Source organism: Lasioglossum baleicum, chromosome 1, assembly GCF_051020765.1.
Source record: "Lasioglossum baleicum chromosome 1, iyLasBale1, whole genome shotgun sequence".
NCBI classification, from domain to species: Eukaryota; Metazoa; Arthropoda; class Insecta; order Hymenoptera; family Halictidae; genus Lasioglossum; species Lasioglossum baleicum.
In genome coordinates, this window is record NC_134929.1 from 20,700,997 (window position 1) to 20,721,018 (window position 20,022).

General features: G+C 45.5%; 1 protein-coding gene across 20 annotated transcripts in view; it reads right to left on the reverse strand.

The window, feature by feature from the left end:
- Cac (calcium voltage-gated channel subunit cacophony) overlaps positions 1 to 20,022 on the reverse strand; it is a 192,370-nt gene that overhangs the window by 105,116 nt on the left and 67,232 nt on the right. The window contains exon 1 of one of the 20 annotated variants that reach the window (XM_076430290.1): positions 1,879 to 4,508. The exons of the other annotated variants lie outside the window; for them this stretch is intronic. The gene's annotated coding sequence lies outside the window, so the exon portion shown is untranslated. Of the gene's footprint in view, positions 1 to 1,878; positions 4,509 to 20,022 lie in introns of those variants that run through there. 20 annotated transcript variants of the gene reach the window in all.

A 20,022-nucleotide genomic window follows, 5' to 3' on the forward strand; every position in this document is an offset into this window, starting at 1 on the left:
AGAGTAGCTAATTTTTTCCCATATCATTTTTCGAACCCCGTTATCTTCTCCCATGGTTTTCTCAGCCCTGATTTTCTTAGGAAGGTGAGAATTCGGAAAATCGACCGGCCGGTCCCATTTTAGGATCGAATCGTTGCGATTAAATCGCGGGCAGAGGATTTCCGGCGCGGTAGGAAAGTCTGCCGAAAGCTCGAGGATGCTTCGGGAAATGCGCTCTACCCACCCCTTTGACAGCTTTTCAACGAGGCAGTGGTGGATGAGAGGGGGGTGGGGGCCAACCAGGCACAAAGCAGCGTGACGAATCGTGGTTTCGTCGCACCAAAGGTTCCGCGCGCTGTACAACTTTTATGCATCCCCCTGGGGGACGATCTCAACGTTTCCTTTAACTCGCGCGAACAAGGGCGAGACAGAGTGAGATGCACAGTTACACCGAGTGATACAGAGCGAGACAGCGCGGGCCGATAAGCGAGCAGAAACGACGACGGCCTGATAACGAGACCGTGCTAAACGGGGACAGCAAACGCTGCCATTGCCGGCCGGAACCAGTCGGACAAGACGATGCCAGCTCAGAAACGTTAACCCTCGTCCAGGCCCCGTTACGTTTGTCTTTCAAGATTTCGGAAAGATAAATGTATGTTCCTCTTAATTTATCCGTATCCGGACTGCGGATTTTTATTAAGTGTATTTTATAAGTGCATCAAATCCGCAGTCCATCAACCGCTTTATAATTGACGATTTCTTCCTGTTATTTGATAATTCCTTTTGTCACATAAAGAAAATAAAATTGATTTTCTCTGCACTTCTGAATTTATACATTTTCTCTCACAGTATCTCTCTTCATATTTCATATCTTGCAGGAGGATATATTGGGGTTGATAGAATATTGTTGATAGATTCTAGGAAGTGTTAAAGATGTTCATCGTTAGAAAGACATGGTGAAGCCACGTGCAGGTTGGTCACACGTGTGATTGTTAAGTTAAATGTTATAAAAAGTAGATTTTAATAGTATTTCGACCTCAACTAAAAACGATCGTTCCTTGTGCTAGGCGTTATCTGCAAGAACGTGTTCGGAAGAGTGTCGAATGGAACTTGTACGTCGAGCGTGGTGGTCTGTAGAACACAATTTCGATTCGCGACAGGTTCAATGGGCATATCGGTGCAGGATTGGCGAAGCTTTAACCTCTGGCTGGAGAGACGACCGTCCCAGGAGCCGGTGCACTTGCAACGTTGCTGGACAGAGAGGGAATAGGAGAATCCTATACGGCCGGTCGTTACCGGGCAGAACGAGGTAAAGGGGTCAAATCGGAAAAGGTAGCGAGCAGCGGTGGAAAGCTCGGACAAAGAACAGCTAGCGAGGGCGAGGGCGAGAGAGAGAGAGAGAGAGAGAGAGAGAGAGAGAGAGAGAGAGAGTAGTCTCTCTCGCGAGAGTGGTTTGCTGCACATTGAAACGATTCAGAATTTCCGGATCAATCTCGCGAGAGCAACGGGAGTGAAACCAGCTCGTAGAGGCGCCTGCACCGCTAAACCTCGAGCGAAACGTGGAAGGCGAATCGAGGTCGAGGCGACACGAGTAGCCGGAACGCTGGTGTCGGAAAAATTTCAAAGTTCGACTCTCTTTCGATATGTATCTGAAACGGTCAGGGAGCCGGAGTACCGACGAGAGAAGCACGGATAGTGCAGCCTGACCAACCTCTGAGGTTATGGGACTCGTGTGCGAGGTTGTGGAAGATTGAGAGTGTTGAGAATTTTCGAGGAGCAAGGTAGAGGATGTAGATGGCAATAGAAGGTGGCATTGAGTGGCAGTGAACGATTCGGCGAGGTTAAATCGCGATCGTAAAGGGAATCGTGGTTCGCCTCGCTTGGTTTCGCTGGACTCACCTCTAGAGGGAGGCAGGGGCTGGTTGCGGCCATGTTCCTACATGCGTTCGAGCCTCTGCCCTGCTGGCGACGATTCCCTCTTCGTGCTCAGGCACCACTTTAAGACAAACCACCACCAACACTCGACGAAACGGTGCACGAAACGGTCGCGCACTGCCGCCGACAGAGAGATTAACGGTCGTTTCTTGTACCCGGGTACTCTCTCGCACGCGCGAGCCTCTCTCTCTCTCTCGCTCCCTCTCGTCACTTCGACGACGACGACCACGATGACGATGACGAAAAAACAATGAACGCCGACGATGAGACGGACGCTTTATTCACCTCACATACCACCCTTCTTCTCCGGCGAGCAGGTAGCACAGCAGAACACACGGTGGCAGAGAGAACGGCTCTCTCTCTCTCCTCTCTGACGTTTATGCGTTACGTATATGTATATCCGCGACACACGAAGTCGCGGTTTTCCCTTCTGCCTCGTGTTTCCTCGTGGCCGAATTAGATCCAGGCGGGTGCACGCGTATCCCGTGCTCTCTCTCTCGTTCGGCTCGCTTGACTTTCTCGTTTACTCGTTCACTCGTTCACTCGTTCACCCGTTTACTGGTTTACTCGCTCGTTTCTCTTCCTCCTCCTCCTCCTCTTGTGGACGCTCCTCCTCGCGCACGCAGCCAGCCACCAGGGCCACACGCGGCACTCTCTCGCAAGCTATAGAACACGCTACTAGCAGCAGCACGCACTCACGCTACCACGAGAATCCCCGGCAAAGAGCGATCCTTTCGTATAGCGAGATAGAGAAAGAGAGTGAGGGGGTAGACAGAGCGCGAGATATGCCCGAGGTGTACCAGAGGGAGAGGGAGAGATAGAGACACAGATAGAAAGAAACAGACGACAGAGAGTGAGAGAGAGAGAGAGTAGACACGGATATGTGAATAGAAAGAGAGAAAAAGAAGAGAGAGAGAGAGGGGGCGGGACGGGGTGGGTGGGTGGTTGGGACGAACGATGTGTAATAACTTTTGTATGTGTTCGCCGATGTGTGTGTCTCTCTGTTTGTATTCGCTGATCTGTCTGTGCCCGTGTGTGTCTGTGTGTGTGTGCCTCTTCCTCTCCCCTAAACTCTAAACTCCCTCGATCTCGGCGACGGGACAACAATCGAGCAGCGCGCGACGCACAACAACCGGCGGCCACTGCCTTCCTTTTCTTCTTCCTCGTCTTCGTCCGGCACCTCTCTTCCTCTCCTTCTTCCTCCTCGTCGTCGACGTGGTCGCGTCTCCTCCACCCGTTCAAGCTTGCTCCCCCCTCCTCCTCCTCCTCCGCAAGCACGTTCACAACCTCCTCCTCTTCCCGTTCCAACTCCTCCACCACCACCACCACCACCACCTCGTTTTTCCTTCTCCTCCTTCTCGTCTCGTCCTCCCCTCCGCCCCTGCGGCAGCAACACACCAGAACGCACTCTTCTGCGTCTCCTCCGCGTACCCTCTCGCGGCAAGGATGATTCCTTCCTCTCCTCGGGTCCTGCTGCTGCTGCTGCTGCTGTTGGCGGTGCTGCTGCTGCTGCACACGCACCCGCCGTACCCGCACCAGCACCCGCGGCGCCCGCACCTGTTCCTCTTCCACCGTATCCTCCTCCTCGGCCACCACCACCACCGCCGCCTCCGCCTCCTCCTCGTCTCCTTCCTCCTCTGGCTCGTCCAGCTCCTCCTCCGCCTTCTCGTTCTTGTCCACGTCCTCCTCAACGGCCGTCGCTTCTCCTCTTCTTCCTCTTCTTCTTCCTCTTCAACTGCTGCTGGTACTTCTTCTTCGTCACCTCCACCAGCTCCGTCAACCGCCACCGTACCACGGTCGCATAACAAACGCACTCGCGTCCCTCAGCGTCTCCGAGGGCGATCGAGCGAGCGACCACCGCGCGCACCACTATACTATACCCTTTTTCTCGTTTACCCTTCTTTACTTTTTTATTTTATCCTTTATCACTCGATATTTTCACCGTACACTAACTCTATTTCTCTTTTCCCCCACCTACTCTCGTATCCTACACTGGACACGATTACGATCCCCGCTGCTCCAGCTCCTCTCGCTTTTCTTCCTGATAAAGATGCCCGCGGTCGAAACCACTCTCAGCACCGTTCACCTCCGCGTCCGCGTCCACGTCCGCGTCCACGTCCACGTTCACCACGTCCGCGTTGCGCCCGTTCATGTTCACGGCCACATCCGCGTGCCCGCGTCGAGAGTTTTCCGCCTCCGAGAACCAAGTACCAGCCGCCGCCTCTCCTCGAGGTTATTTCCTATACTTCACTGAAAAATCAACTCGATCCGAACCGTTCCGTGCTCGGCTCTTCCAGTCGACTTTGCTGTCGCTATACTCTCTCTTTCTCTCTCTCTCTAACTCTGTCTTCGACTCGCTTTCGTACACCCGTTTTTCGCGTTTCGATCTCTTTCGTTCGTTCGATTCGGTTCGGTTTCGTTTCGTTACGTTCCGTTCGTCTCTTGTCCGTTTCACTCGGCCGGAAGTTCACGCACTACCTACGTTCCCCGAGCGTCGGAGCTCGTGGCCACAGCGGGACGGTCGCTCGACTACGCTCTCTCGCTCTTCCACCACCACCTACACACGGGCCCTCCCTCTCCCAGCAGAGAGAGGAGAGCGCCCTCTCTTCTATCCGCCTGATTTCCCAACCCCTCCCGCGCACGTAAAGCGCCATCTTTCTCGCGCAACCCTCTCTAACCGTCTCGCTTCTACTTGCAGAAGAACGATGCTCTCTTCGCTCTCGGTCGCGTTTCGATCCCCTCGCGTTTCACCCTCTCTTTTCCACGATCCCCTCTGAACCTCCCTCTCGAGCATCTTTCTCTCTCTTCCTTTCTCGCGGTGATTCCCCTAGTTTGCTCTCTTTCTCTCTCTCTCTCTCTCTCTCTCTCTCTCTCTATCGCTTCGAAGCTTTTTCTACGTTTACTGCCCCCGTGCCCTGGGCTCGTGAGCTTCTCTCCTCGTCCGCCGAGGGATTCCGCGACTTTCCGCCTGCGGAAACTATCTCTCTCTCTTTCTCTCTCCCGCTTGAAAACATTCTCCCGCCCCCGCGATTATTCCCTCTCACTTCAACCGACCCGCTTCGGCACTATGTACTTACCTTTCTCTCTCTCTCTCTGTCTTTCCCTCCAGCGCACGATCTTTCTCTGTTGCGTTTGGGAATAGAGTGGGGAGTCAGGAGCGTATCCAACAGGACAGACACCCTCGATGTACTCGCCGCGGCTCCCGCGAAATTTCAAACAATGACACGGTCCGATAGTTGATCTGTTCGATGTTTTTTGACGATCTACCACGATGGTTCCGGTACGATGCTCTTATCCGAAGTACGGTCTCGACTGGCAACGGTTTTTCTGGAGGTGCTCTGATCACAGCCGCGTTCCACCGACCGGGATAGTTTGTAAACTACTTCTTGCTTATAGCTCGCGAGCAACGTGTACCGCAGCTATTAGCCGCCTGGGTCTGTTGTTGCCGCGACCTGTTTCGACCGCTGCGATTCGAAACGGGAACCCGAAACGCTCGGCCGGAACGATCTCCCGTAATGTTTATGTAGAACGTTTGCACTGGATGTTCGGCCGGAACGCGCACCCGAAATGTCCACCTGTGACTTCACCTACGACGTGCAGTGTATACAGAAAATTTGCACCCGAAATTTCTATTCGGAACGTTCAGCGTGAAAATGAACACTAAAACTTTTTCCTGAATCATTTACATACATGGGACGTGTGCCTGAAAAATGTTCAGCTAAAATATTTACCAGGAACATTTATCTAAAATGAATTTTTATGGTGTATGGTGATGTAATTAATAATACGATCATTTCCAACCCTTGCCTCGAACTCGAATGAAAAGGCACTCGTCTCTCACAGAAAAATAAATTTCTCGAAAACATAATGTTACTTTTAAAGATGACTGGAGAATAAAGATTCTTTCCAATGTATCAAAATTATCGAAGAAAGATTCAATGTGTATCTGGTTCCACTCTCTAGCAATTGATGCAAACAATTTTTATTATGAATAAAGAAAGAATTAATGTCTCAAAATCATACCAACTGTATTATACTTCATTATACAGGGTGTCCCGAATTTAAATGGCAAAACTTCAGGAGCATGTAGGGGACCGAAAAACTAAGACAAAAAGTCTTTTAGAGATTTGCTCGTTTTTGCTTCGTTTTGGAGAAAATCGCAAAAAAAAGAAACGAAAACAAGTTTTCATTTTTGTACTTATTTATTCACATTTTATTTACGCTATCATCTATTTGCAGACTAATTGCAGCTAAACATTGTTCTGGTGATATTTGATGCACTGCATCTATGAAAGTTTATTCGGTGCCAATCAATTCAAGAGAGCAATTAAGAAACCGAATCATAGATGCAGTGCACCAAATATCACCAGAACAATGTTTAGCTGCAATTTAAATAGATGATGACGTAAATAAAATGTAAATAAATAAGTACAAAAATGAAAACTTGTTTTGTTTCTTTTTCTGCGATTTTCTCCAAAACGAAGTAAAAACGAGCAAATCTCTAAAAGACTTTTTGTCTTAGTTTTTCGGTACCCTACACGCTCCTGAAGTTTTGCCATTTAAATTCGAGACACCCTGTATACTATGTATATACTATGTATTATACATTTGAAAAACTTTCAAATGACTAAAGAATAAAGATTTTCTGAATGTGTGAAAATTACTCAAGAAAATATTGAATGTGTATCGGTCCCAATCTCTATCATTTGATACAGACAAATTTTTATTTAGTGATGAGCGTTAACAGCGATCCTGAAAGTTACAGAAAGCTCTATCCATGATAAATCGAGATTAGCTTCGCAACAGTTCGTCCAGTAGCAATAACGTCGTCGAGCATGGTGGCCGCGATTCGGAATTAGCTCGGTGTGCGCTCGCATTTTCGAAATTGGTTCGAGCGGATAGAGCGCGCTGACGGCTGTCGGCGTCGTCGCGAGGCGTCGCGACGCTGCTCGGCCGATCGGTGTGCGTAAGAATTCGTGAATGTAAGTGAGCTTCCATCGAGTCCGTTGTGATAGTTGGTCCGAAGCATGCGCGTCGCAACATTGGTGGCGGGAGAGGGTTGGTTAGCAGGTTTCGGGGGTGCACGAACATTCCTTGGCACCCCGTTCCGATCGCCTCCGCTGTCTCATAATTTATAGAAAAGCCTCCTCTCTCTCTCCACCTCTTCGCCCTCCTCCTCCCCTTCCTCTTCGCCCTCCTCCTCCCCTTCCTCTTCGTACTCCTCCTCTCATCCATCATCCACAGATCTCTCGTCCGCTCGAATTTCCCGTCGTTCGACCAACGATTCTCGCCCATTCAAGCTACCTGGATCGAACGCTGGATGCAACGGTGCATGGGCACGGTGCAACGATCCCGATTCGACGCAGCCGGCAAACACAGTTAATTACCCCATCGAAATTGATAGATGACATGCAAGGTAAGTCCGGGCACTTGCGAGCTGTCGGATCATTCGCGAATAATAAAGATCGAGGACCGAGCTGATTCGAACTATGAACGCGTCGAGTCACGATTCGAAAATATTCCTCAGAGAAAAGTTGAAATTGACAGACGGATTTTTTGCATTTCTGACAGAAAATGGTGAAACATGAACAGTAGAGAGATAAAATTCTTATTAGAAAATCTCCTGTGAGCTTTATCGCAACATAATGAAGTGCATTACAGAATAAAGTGTACATTAATGTAATGTACGGAAAGGCTGACGTAGACTTAAGTTATGGAAATTGAATGGGAGTGTAGTAAAAGGGCGTATGTTGCATTTTGTGAAACAAGAAGACGTAAAAACAATTGTAACTGATGTAATATATTTTTTGTATAAATAAAAAGTCCCACAGTCTATCGATGTTCTGTGCCAGCTCTATGTTTGCAAGAATTGCAAGCTCCGGTAAAGTTTCGTTTACTTTCAGAAGCAAACTATAAAGTATCAGTCAAGTGGTTAGGTAAGGAAATGTAAAAATTTGCATTCAAGTTGCTGGAGTAGTCAGCGTTTCTCGTTTCAACGAGTCTTACAGTTAGAATGCATTTCCTCGAGGTTAGCAGCTTCTTCGTTAAGCTGAGTTTACAACTTTTCACATTGGACGATCGTCGTGGACGATCCATCAAAACGTCTTCTCATTCTTCATTTTTTATGTTGATCGTATTATAATTGTCCAATGCGTATTTTAAAAAATGTTTAATACTTGCTACGTTCACCAATTTAAGGATATTGTCACATTGTTAGACTGCGGATCACTATGCAGAATAAAAATTGTCTGCATCGATTGTAAGAAATAGAAACCGTATTGAATGTTATTTCTTCCCTTAATGATTTTAATAGAGGAGAAATTATTTATTGGCATTTTCAATTTTTAAAATTTTCCAACAATTTTGAATTTCACCTACTCAATTTTGTTATAAATGCACAAAGATCCGCAGTCTACACATTATGTTTGACGCATTCAAATTATTGGAGATTACGATCTAATTAAACCATTTTTATTTCTCATAAAAATTCGCAGTCTATGGGTGGATTCGTGTTTTCGAGTACGTTTGAAATTTTTGTGACGAGTCTGCCTCGGTATTATAGGGCAAGGGGTTAACAGACTCGGTCTGCTCGCCCCTAAAAACCGAGACCTCCGTCGGTTGAACAATGTTTCGGTCGGAGGGTCGCTCTGCACGCAAATAGAGTGAAAAAGAAGAACGGTGTAAGCCGTATCGTCACGCTGCGATGCGATACTATGCGATACAATGCTATGCGCCTGGATGGCTGCGCCGTTCGGCGCGATTCCACGGTATAAACGATTCAGCTTTAAATCCACGAGACGATAGGGGGGAAGAAATAGAAACCTTCAGACAGAGGGGGAAGAAATAGAAACCTCCAAACAAAGGGAGAAAGAAATTGACGAAGACAATATTTTTTCACAACGAAATTACAGAATCTTCGAAAAAGGTACTCTTCAATTCTTTCAAATTGCACCCAGCTATTTTTCCCAGAAACGCATAAAATCCGCAGTCTACTCATTCGGCTTAATTTAAAAAAAAATCCTGCGATTTCTCAATGTGGAGGAATTCTTTTCGCCAGGGGTTGTATAACGTCGACCATGCAGAAGGGTTGAAACACCTAAAAATCGCGAAGCTACCTCGAAGACAGCCCAGTTCGCCAGAGTGCAGCTGCACCGGCTCGGAATCGGCCTAATCGTCGAGCCTGTTGACGCCAATGATGCACTCTCGCGTAGTAGCGTAGCGTAAGTTAACGCAATCGGCTACGTGTTGGAAGGAACCGGAACCAGCGGTGATCCAAATGGGGAGAGAGACAGAAAGAGAGAAAGAGAGAGAGAGAGAGGGGGGGGTTGACGAAGGGATGACGAGAAAGGGGTGGGGGTTAGGGTTGAAACAGAGCCGAGATACCGAGAACGAACGGGTAGAAAGGGAGCGAGAGAGAGACGGGGAGGTCAGAGACGGAAGTGGAGGGAAACGGAGTGGGAGAACAGAGTCGGCCAGGGGGGGTTGGTTATCGGGGGCGTGCGGAGGGACAAGGGGGGTTGTTCGGAGGGTCGTACGTATCGCGTCAGGGTGTATGCACCGAAGAGGGGTAGGCGGCGGGGGTCACGGAGTGCGCTGACCTACTGTTCCACATTCGTCGCGCACACCAGCCTTTCCGAAGTTCGTCGCGGGGCGAACCCAGAAACCCAGAACGCTGCACCCTCCGTCACCCCCTCGACCACTGCCCCCGTCTCCCATCGTACCGTACCTTCTCACGGGCCTTCTTCATCCACCCACCCCTGTACACTCCCGCCCAGAAATATATCCGGACACCCGGCCGATTCGTCGAAACTCTCTTTACCTCTGCTGCAATAACGCGACACGCTCGCTATTATGCTCGTCGGACATACGAGCTGTTATCGAGGACCGCGTGGCACGGGCTGGCTCGTTCAACCCTTCAACCGCGATGCCCGACTCGCGGTTTCTCTCTCTGTCGATATTTAACCTGTCATAGGACATTGTCGAATGTAGTTATTGCTAAGGACTCGGACCGCGTGATACAGGGTCGACCGTTCAAACCTTCACGAACGACGCATAGAGAATTATTTGGGCCGAGGAACGAGCCAAAATGTAATTTCAAAAAACCCCCCATTACTGAGGAAATCAAATAGCTAAAACGTAGTGTAGCAGTGTCGTTTCTTCAAGGACTTGGATTGACGTTGAAATAAACGTTATTCAAAGGAGAAGTTAGATATCCACATAACAACCGACGTGCCTTAAAGTGATAAATTAAGAAGTGTTCAGGCTATAATAATATTTCACAACATTTCGATTTCAAAATCCGACAAACGCAACAATAATTTATGGCGATCCTGACGTCTAACTGGTGGCATTTTACGTAATTCACAACTCAAGCCGCACCAAATCCACCCGAGGAATTGCTAAACGAAATTTCATAAATGAATAAGAAGCGCGAGATAAGTGAGTCGAGCAATGTAATCGCGTAGATGAGCCCCAACATTCCAGTTCCGGTACCGCTGAATAAATTATTATAATTTTGGGGGAGTCGGCCGACTTCTGATTGGACAGTCGGCGCGTTAAAAAATCATTCGGTAGGTCGGACTCGGAGGACGTCCTCGAAACGAGCGGATGCAATTAATTACGCATAGAAATGTCCGAAGTCCGTTCCGATTTTGGTCGGAAACGGCCGAGGGATGATCGATTCGCAAACAGAGAGATTATCTCCCGAGCATCTCGGATAATTCTGCTAATGCGCCGCGAATAAACGAGTTCGCAGTTTGACGATGGTCTCGAGACTGTGTGGGCGTCTCTCGGACGTCTTCTGGAGAAGATAAGCGACTTCGATGCACTTCGATCGTTCTGGGTCCGACTTCTGCCATTCTACTCGCGAATAAAGATTCACAGCTGCTCGACTCTCGATCCGAGAGGTACACACATGACCTGGCATCAATACGCCGCCAACTTTACTCCCACGATTTCTCATCGACACCGATATCCGCGGGAGCTAGCACATCGACAGCCATAAGCATCTGCAAACCGGCATCGAACTTAGCGAAACACACTCGGATCAGGGCTGTTCAATTAACACCGGGAACTTTGGCATCCATTATTCCGAGGTTGCAAATTTTCTTGTTCCCTATTGTCGAGGTTGTAAAGGCGCATTTATAGGAAATTGACATACTACGCTCCCAAGTAATTGATCACTAGACCGCCGAGCTTTCTGCGGAATAAAAATCGCCGATTATTAGGTCGTAGCACGTGACCTATTTCAGAACGCCAATTTCGTGTTTTAATCGACAAACAGTAATTATCAGACTGCGGATCTTTAAAAATAAATAATAAAAATTGTCTGCATCGACTGCAAAAAGTAGAAAATAAATTAAATGTTATTTATTCCCATAATGATTTCAATAGAGGAGAAATCTTGACATCGTCAATTTTTTCAATTATTCAGTAACTTTGAATCTCATCTACTCAATTTTCCTATAAATGCATAGAGATCCGCAGTCTACTAGTTATTAAGGGGAGAAACAGATTTCACGAGTAACTGATTAATTTCGTTCTTTCTCGTTCAGAACGCACAGTTCGTGTTTTAATCGAGAAACATTAATTATCAGACTGCGGATCTTTATGCAAAATAAAAATTGTCTGCATCGACTGCAAAAAGTAGAAACTAAATTGAATGTTATTTATTCCCGTAATGATTTCAATAGAGGAGAAATCAATTTTTCAACAAGTTTGAATTTCATTTACCCACTTTTCCTATAAATGCATAGAGATCCGCAGTCTACTAATTATTAAGGGGAGAAACACATTTTACGAGTAATTGATTAATTTCGTTCTTTCTCGTTCAGAATTGCAAATTTCGTGTTTTAATCAAGAAATAATTGATTAATTGCGTTCTAGATGACGAAACAAGTGTTCCGATTTCTACAGAACTATTATCTTGACACAGGAGAACCCCCATCATCGGGGAATGATACAGTTCGAAGTAACTTCGAAATCTTCGAAGAAGCATTTGCCGAGACGGTCTGAATTATTGCTCTGTTTTTCTTCGATCGAGAAAACCTTTCCGGGAGGCGACGCGACGTTGGAAAATAAATAATAGCTGGATCGCAGCAGCACCAGCAGCAAGAGCAAACACTTCCGGGAAGAGGTGGATGTCTGGCTATCGGCGACACTCTCTCCTGATTTTATTCGAGCCGTTGGCCAGAGAGAGCATCGTTTTGCTCCGCGGTACGCACGACTTGCTCGGCGAACGGGACGATATGATCGGGGGTGCACGCGAACGCGATAAAATCAATATGTCTGCGCTCTTCTCTCTTTTGTTCCGGGCGCGGTGGCTCCATTATGTTTCTTTTCCGGCGCGGCGCGGTGTTCCGGCTGGAATTCGCGCGGGCACGAGCGGAGAAGAAGAGAGGAGCGGACCCGAGAGCGGACAAGAAGAGAGAAACAAAATGTTTCAGTATTAAAACATAAAATTAAATGTTAAGTAACAATGCTTAAATTTATTTAAGCGTAGAAGAATGGGTAAGAACAGAGAAAGAAAACAGGAGCCAAATAAAAAGTTATCTCATTAACCCATTACGTACCATGATCTCCATTTAGAGTGGAGAGGAATAGAGCGAAGTGTACGGGAACGTAGGGGAGCAGAAAGGGGTGAAGTGGAGCGAAGAGGAGTGGAGAGAAGGAGTTGGGCCATCGATTAAACTTTCGGGAAATCCCAAGGGCCGGGTGTGCCGGCCCCCCGGAGTAGATCGATGAGCGACAGGTACCAAAAACTAGCTGAATCTTTTCTCGCGTGCCCCCGATCGAAAGCTTCTATGTTTCACTCCAGCCGATCGAAACGGACGAGCCGACAGAATTCGCGGAACTCGACTTATTATCGGCGCGACGATAACTTATACCCAGCCGATCGAAGAGTGTCCCTATTACCAGTTGCTCTGCTCGGTTTTGTACGTTCAGCTTCTATTGTTGGCAAGGAAAAACGCTGAGAAACAGTTCCAATATCAGAGAATCGATTCTCGCTGCAGGGGATCCTCGAAGAAATTGTATTTTCTTGCACAGAACTAAAAAATCTTTCTCTATCTCTTTGTCTGTCTATCATCGACGTTCGCAAATTTGTTGACAATGTGAAAATTGATCCTGTGAAGAAGCAAACATCTGAACAGCCACCGCAAACTTCGCTTTCTTCGGCGGAAAGATCGAGCGTAGTTTTTTGAAAAGCAGGGAAACCAGCGATGTCCGATGTACGTACGTTTCAAGGGACAATGCTAGTCGCGAGGCGATCGCATTGGTAGCTGGTCGACAAAGGGGTCGTTCGCCCCGGAGCGTTTCGCTTTACTTATTCACCGTGCGGAACGAATCCGCGATAGATCCGAGCAATCCAACCGAAGGAACCGCGAAGCGTTAGCATCACTGACTGCCAATATATGTGTACAGTCGTTTCACCGGCCGGACGCCGCGCCACGCCGCGCCGGTGTATCGGCGACGATCGAACGTAGACATCCGACTCGTGTAATTTCCTCGTTTGTCCGTGAACGAGTTCTCTCCCGAGTAACGATCGCAATTAATCCCCCAGCTGTGACTACACGGCTCCGCCGCAAATCGGATCGAAAGCAGGTGAAAGACCCGCCGAAGAAGTCCAATCTGTCGCGCGACAAGTTCAGCCGACGATGTACAAGGTGTCCGCGAAAAACAATGCCGCGACGCACAGTGGGCTGGATCGAGAAACATCGTGACATTTCACGAAAAAGTCGACTTTCTCATATAAATTTCTAATAAATTTGTAATGCTTCCTAAATGTCCATCAACATCGAATATGAAGAAATTAATGGTTGTCCACGAAAACTATAGTCAATATAAATTCACAAAGATAGACATTTGGGATGCAGTATTTTTCAGCCAAAAATTGCTTCTTTTAATCGAGATATCCTGATTACCCTATTTAATATTTCCTCTGCCTCTTTTGTGTAAATGAAAAACAATCCTTTGGGGTAACAATTAACGCTGTTAGTTGAGGATTTTTGTTCACAATCAATGTATTAAAAATTAATGATTAATGAAATGAATAAAATCTATTATATATTGGACCTAATTGAACCTCTTCGGGCAAATTAGATCATTTTCATTAGACCTTCCTCTACATATCCCTACAAAAATCATATCCGGACTGATCCGTTTAAACAAATTATGATTGTTTAAAGTTATCGGGACGTGTCTCCTGACGCATAGCAACTCACATATGGTACTACATAAGTAATTAAATACCATCCAAATATGAATATTTTTGCAATTGCATTAAAAGTTCATACCTACCTAAAGCAAGTATGTAATTTTTAACAATAATATAAGTAATCTATTAATTTTATCGTTAAAAATATATAATGAACGGTAATAATATAACTGGACGAACAGTTTCTTAGTTTTTCTTAGTGAGTATCACTGTTTTTGGGTAAGTATATCTGTCATTGAATCATAGTTACCACTTAAGAGACTCTTCTAGCGAACTGTTTAGATTAACGAGACGCGAGATGTTTATGCTATCTTTATCTATGCAGATGAAGTAGTATGTTAATTAGATTACATTTTATATCTGACAATATTTGTTGAATGTAATAATTTTAATCTCAGTTTTTATGCCTGCAGAAGCTGCATCCAGAAGCTGCAGATTTAATAATTAATTAAACTAAACAAATTGAACAAAAGTTTACCTGTTAACTTCAATTTAAAAACGTTTTGGTAAGATTAATTGGCTTCTTTTATATTTGTTATATTTTTGTTCATATTTTTATCTTTTATAAACACATTACACATACATGAAATAATACGAAATAACAAAGGTTGTAATATATAGAATGAACATGATTTTAAATCAATTAAATTGAAAAGATTATTTATAATTATTATAAATTATTATAAAAAATATCTTTTGACATGCTTGTGAGGCGTTTTTACCACCTTGGTACATTTTGTATGCGTCGATTATAAAAAGATTTCTCGAATTTATATTTTACGTATTCCATAAAACATTACATGTATGAAATGTAAATACAAAATACATATTTAGTAAGTAAAAAATAGTTTGGAAGATTATACTTAAACCATTTTATTTTAATAGAAAATACCAATGAAAATTAATTAAAAATCATTGTTTAAGAAAATAAAAAAAAGTTTTATTTGTCTACAGTTAAAATTGCTTACTTTTTTAATGAATTTTAGTGCAAATTTCATCCCGACATCTCTTATGGTTCAAGAGTTATAACAAAATGTCACTAAATTTCTCGATCCAGCTCACTGTGCGACGTCACCGACGATTTAGAATTCATTCGAAAATCTAACTCTTTATTCTAAAGGGACTTCCACTCGGAAGTGTAATTCTAAATGATAAAAAAATGCTGCTTTTTTGGAATTTTTGATGACCATACTCTAGATCTTCATACGAAATAAAAATCGTGTAACTTAATGATGAGTAGACTGCGAATCATTATGCAAAATAACAAATGTTCACATTGATTGCAGGACACAGGAGCCAAATAAAAATTGTATTCTTCTTTCAATTATCCTATTAAGCCGAAACTAATACATCGATGTCCTTAAATATTTTTGTCATAACTACATAATCCGCAGTCTAATTATGAGACATAGAAATTAAATTCTGGATCCTTTGAAGACCACAATTGCTAAAATCGAGGATGACGAGGGTATTTTACACTAGTCGAACATTTATCTTTCGACGTCTTTCTTGTACAATTAAATAATTATCTTGCTCTGTTCCCTTCGAATTCATTAAATTTGTTTTATACTGTATCAATAGCAGTGGACCTCTTCCAGCCACGCAATGTAAATTTGAAGATCGCCAGAGTTACGCATCGTTGGGTTCGAGTAATTGGTTGAACGAAACCCCGAAAAACTGAGCGGTATTTCGGCGAGACTGAAATTCATTTCGAGGTCCGGCCGATTGTTTCGCCAGCTGTGTGCGTCCCGATATTTTAAAGTTTATCTCCCGATAACTTTCTTTTAAAAATAGTGGTATTAATTAATCGATGACCCAGCTCTGCAGTCGGACGGCTAAAGTGTAAATTCTTGGCTCGCGGGGTAGACGCACGTGTAAAAATAAAATATAAACGATGGAAATATAGATTAAATATAGGTGGAAATATACTCTCAAAGAGAATCGTCGAGCGAGCACACATTTTCTTATGCGCCGATGCAGCTTGTTGTTCTCTATAAAAAGGTATTAGTTTGTATGTCGAAAATTATTAGTTTCAGAGTTGTTTTAAATAACACCGGAATAGAGCAACGAGCTCGGTTTCGGAAGTAAATACAACGAATAGGAAACAGATTGAAACGAACGGAAATAGATAATAATCAGCGTGCAAAGCGGATTTGGGAGCAGATTCAACCGAGAATCCTCGAGGCGGGCCGCGCGACGCACGCGAACTCCTATTCGCCCCGAAAAAGGAAGAATCGCGGCCAGCTCTGGAATCGCTGACGCCTTTTTACCGAGAAAAATGTGCCGCAACGATGCCGAAACGTCGCCGCTGGCCTCGAAATAAATCTCTGGCATTGTTGTAACGCATCCCGGTGCCGGTGACGCATCGTAATCGTCCACCGCGCCCGCCCACGCGTCCGCCCCCGCAACATCGTCGTCCCGAGGCTGGATATCGGAGAACGACCCATTAAATTCTCCGAGAAACTCGTCTCTACGCGGAATCGCGACCTTACGGAGGGTCCGGTGAAGTTCCGAGAGTCTCGGTGACGTCACGGAATTTCGAATGAATCGGATACTCATTTAGCAAGTGCACTAAATTCATTATTCTACCACTCCCACATTATCCTCTACCATACAATCTCCAACAAACTTATTCTGTGAATTTACTAATCATACTAGTACTCCCACGAATCTATTTGATTAACCCTACAGGCACGACCTCCGCGCGCCATACTGATCCCGACGAACATTTCAAAAGTTATTACACCCGGCTATTAGAACTGGATCTAATTCTGTATCCTAGGTTACGTTGCATCCTTTGTATCCCTAGGCAACATTAATTTCGAGTCTCTCGCGAATACAGGGTGCTCAGAAATTTCCCTCTAACTTTCTAACCACAGCGAGCTGCGCATGTCGTGCAAAATAAAAATTATCAAAGAACAAGAAAATCGAAAATCTCAATGATTTGATTAATTTCAGAAAGTACAACAATTTTATTAAACACGTGTACACATGTATTTAAGTACGCGTCCAAAACCGCGATCTCTAATCCCCAGCAGTACTCGAGAATCGAAGACAATCTTCAGTTCTTCAAGTGCAATACTGCATACATTTTAATATCATATGAAGCCGTATGTCGAGACGAATTCATTCATATACATGACCACGACCGTCAAGACCACATGTAATAACGACCCAATCAATTTACATTAATTTTAAAATGAAAAAAAAATGATGTCATTTCTCATCAACGTGTATTTGCAAAACAACAATGCAAGGGTTTAAGAGTCAACCGAACAAATTCCAACATTCCACTGTGCCCAATATCCCGAGAAGGGTTAATCAACAAGGGCGATACCTCGTGGAACCGATCGAAATCGCGCGACAAAGGGCGTCGTCCTAGAGAACGGGTTTTCCCCAGAGCTTCCGGTACGGGAAAAGGAAATAAGAGGGAAGACGTCCGGGCTGGAGAAGAGAGGGGGGACATCCGGATATCGCAAATAGAAAAGCCGCGTCTACGGAGACGCTGGAGAACGAACGGGCCGGCGTTCGACCTGCAGGTGCAGAAAACTTGACCGAGTTTACGAGGCGCACGCGGTGCAGGGCGACCCAGATTTCACCCTCTCTCGGCTTCCCTCTTTCTCGCCCCTCTTTCCCTTACTCTAACCCTCTCCCTTTCCCTCTCTCTCTCTCTTTCTCTCTCGGTCGGACGTTCGAACGTGTTCCCCCCTGCTTGCAACCCCTGTGCGTCTGAAACCCCATGTTCGCGTGGATTGCGAGCCCACGACCCTCTCGTAACCTACAAACCCCCATACGCCCCTCGCGGTACGGGCTTCGAGGGTGAATTTATCGGCGCTTCTCCACTCGGCCTGCTACCCGACAGTGTCCCGATCGAATTCCCAGTTTTTCGGAGCGACGGGACAAGGATTCCTGGCAACATTTTTTAATTCGCCCTTCGACACCGTCTGCGCCGCGTTTTCAGATTATTATGATTTTCGGGGTGACCGGAGGTTCGCAGAGGAATAAACTGGGTAAAATTGTTAACGGGAGATGGACAAAAATTCATTGAAGAATTCGATGACGATTTTAACGAAATTGAAACATCAGAGAATTAAAAGTAATCTACCAACAAACTTTTATAGAATGAGTGCAAAGGTCACAGAATTCCTCATTCCCAATGAGTCGATTAGTATGTTAATAATCAGAGCGCTTAAGATGGCTGACTCCTGGAACAGTTACCCTATAACAACGCTTTAACGATGTTGTGACAAGTTCTGAACAAAAATAGAGAGACCGGTTCGCTGGTAGCGAACGGTGAATCATTTTCCAGAAGTCGATTCGCAGCGGGACGATTCCACGACGTTCCGTAAGTAGAATTACCCAGCCGCGGTCAGACACGATCATTTTTTTTCCAGGCACTCGCAGCGCGTTCGTCACGGGGTGTGACGTCCGACTGTTTATGGTTATAAATAGAACGTATTTGTGTCGTCTTTAGCGCGCGCGATGGAAAAACAGATCGATGAGCGACGGTCCCAACGGTTTCCCCGAGATATCACCGGGAACGATAACATCGATCGCGTCGTCCAGCTGACGTCACTCCCGTGTGTGCGGTGAAAACGTGTAAATCTGCCGGGCCGATCGTATTTCATCCCCTCGGCGACCGTTTCCCTTCGATCCGGGCCCTTTGCCGTGTTCAACGGCCTCCGAACACTGTTCCACGGCGGACAGGTTCCGAGCGCGAGACGTCCGCTCAATTAGATGTCCCCCGGATATCGACCGGACTGGCGAAACCTCCGCGGACAAACTTTTTTTCCATCGAATCCGAGGGAACCCCAATTTTTTGAAAGGATTCCCCCTCTTCTACCGAATCTTATTGAGGAAGAAACGCAATTGTCAGCAACTACTTCTGCTTAGTAGTTTATTTCAAAATCTGCGTTACCGTAATTTTACAGGATTTGTCCAATAAGTATCGGGACTGAAGTCATAAAAAAAAATTTATTGAGAATATCTCTCTGTACACGGATTTAATAATCTTCAAAATATGACCATTCTGAATCAATACACCGTTGCCAGCGCTTTTCCCATATTACACGCCTCCTGGAAATCGGTAACTGCAAGGCTGTTTAGGCATTCGGTCAAAGCCGCCTCGACGTCTTCTCGGCCACCTTTGAATTTTTTATGCCACTCAAAAACACGCGTTCTGGACATGGCTTAGCCCTTATGAACCGCATGAATCATATCAAAAGTCTCCGTAGCAGATTTGTTAAGTTTAACGCAAAATTTGATGGCACAACGCTGCTCGATTATTCGCTGCATTTTGAATCTCGACGCGTGCACCAAACACGCTTCCACTTCTGTCGCGATCTTCACACTCCAAAGGCTCGGAAACAGATGAACTTGTCATCCTAGCATACCTGACATCACCCCCCATCAATTTAGCCACTTGAAACAGCCCTCCACCCTTTGCCGCTGGATGGAAAAAATCAGTCCCGATACTTATTGGACAAACACTGTATATCAAATCATATTGTAGCATTCTCTGTACATTCGCGAATAAGCACGCATTAAGGTCTAATGTATTTTCAGAGTACCAACCACCCTCGATAGTAGTTTCCAGGCGGTCCCGAAACTTTGCTACCGGTTTAAAAGAATACCAAACCAATTTGCATACGCACAAAATCGCACGAAATACGATAAAATCATACATTATACAAGATCTAGCGTACCTTCAGAACACTCGCTCCGATATTAGTCCTCGAACGGTCCCGAAACCGCAGCAATCACTCATACTAGACTCTCATGCTTGTAGGAAACCAGTGACCGTGCGTCGCCGTTATTTTCCAGCAATAAGTAGACAGAGACGAGCGACAGAAAGAGCAAGAGAGAGAGAGAGAGGGGGGGGAAGAGTAAGGAGA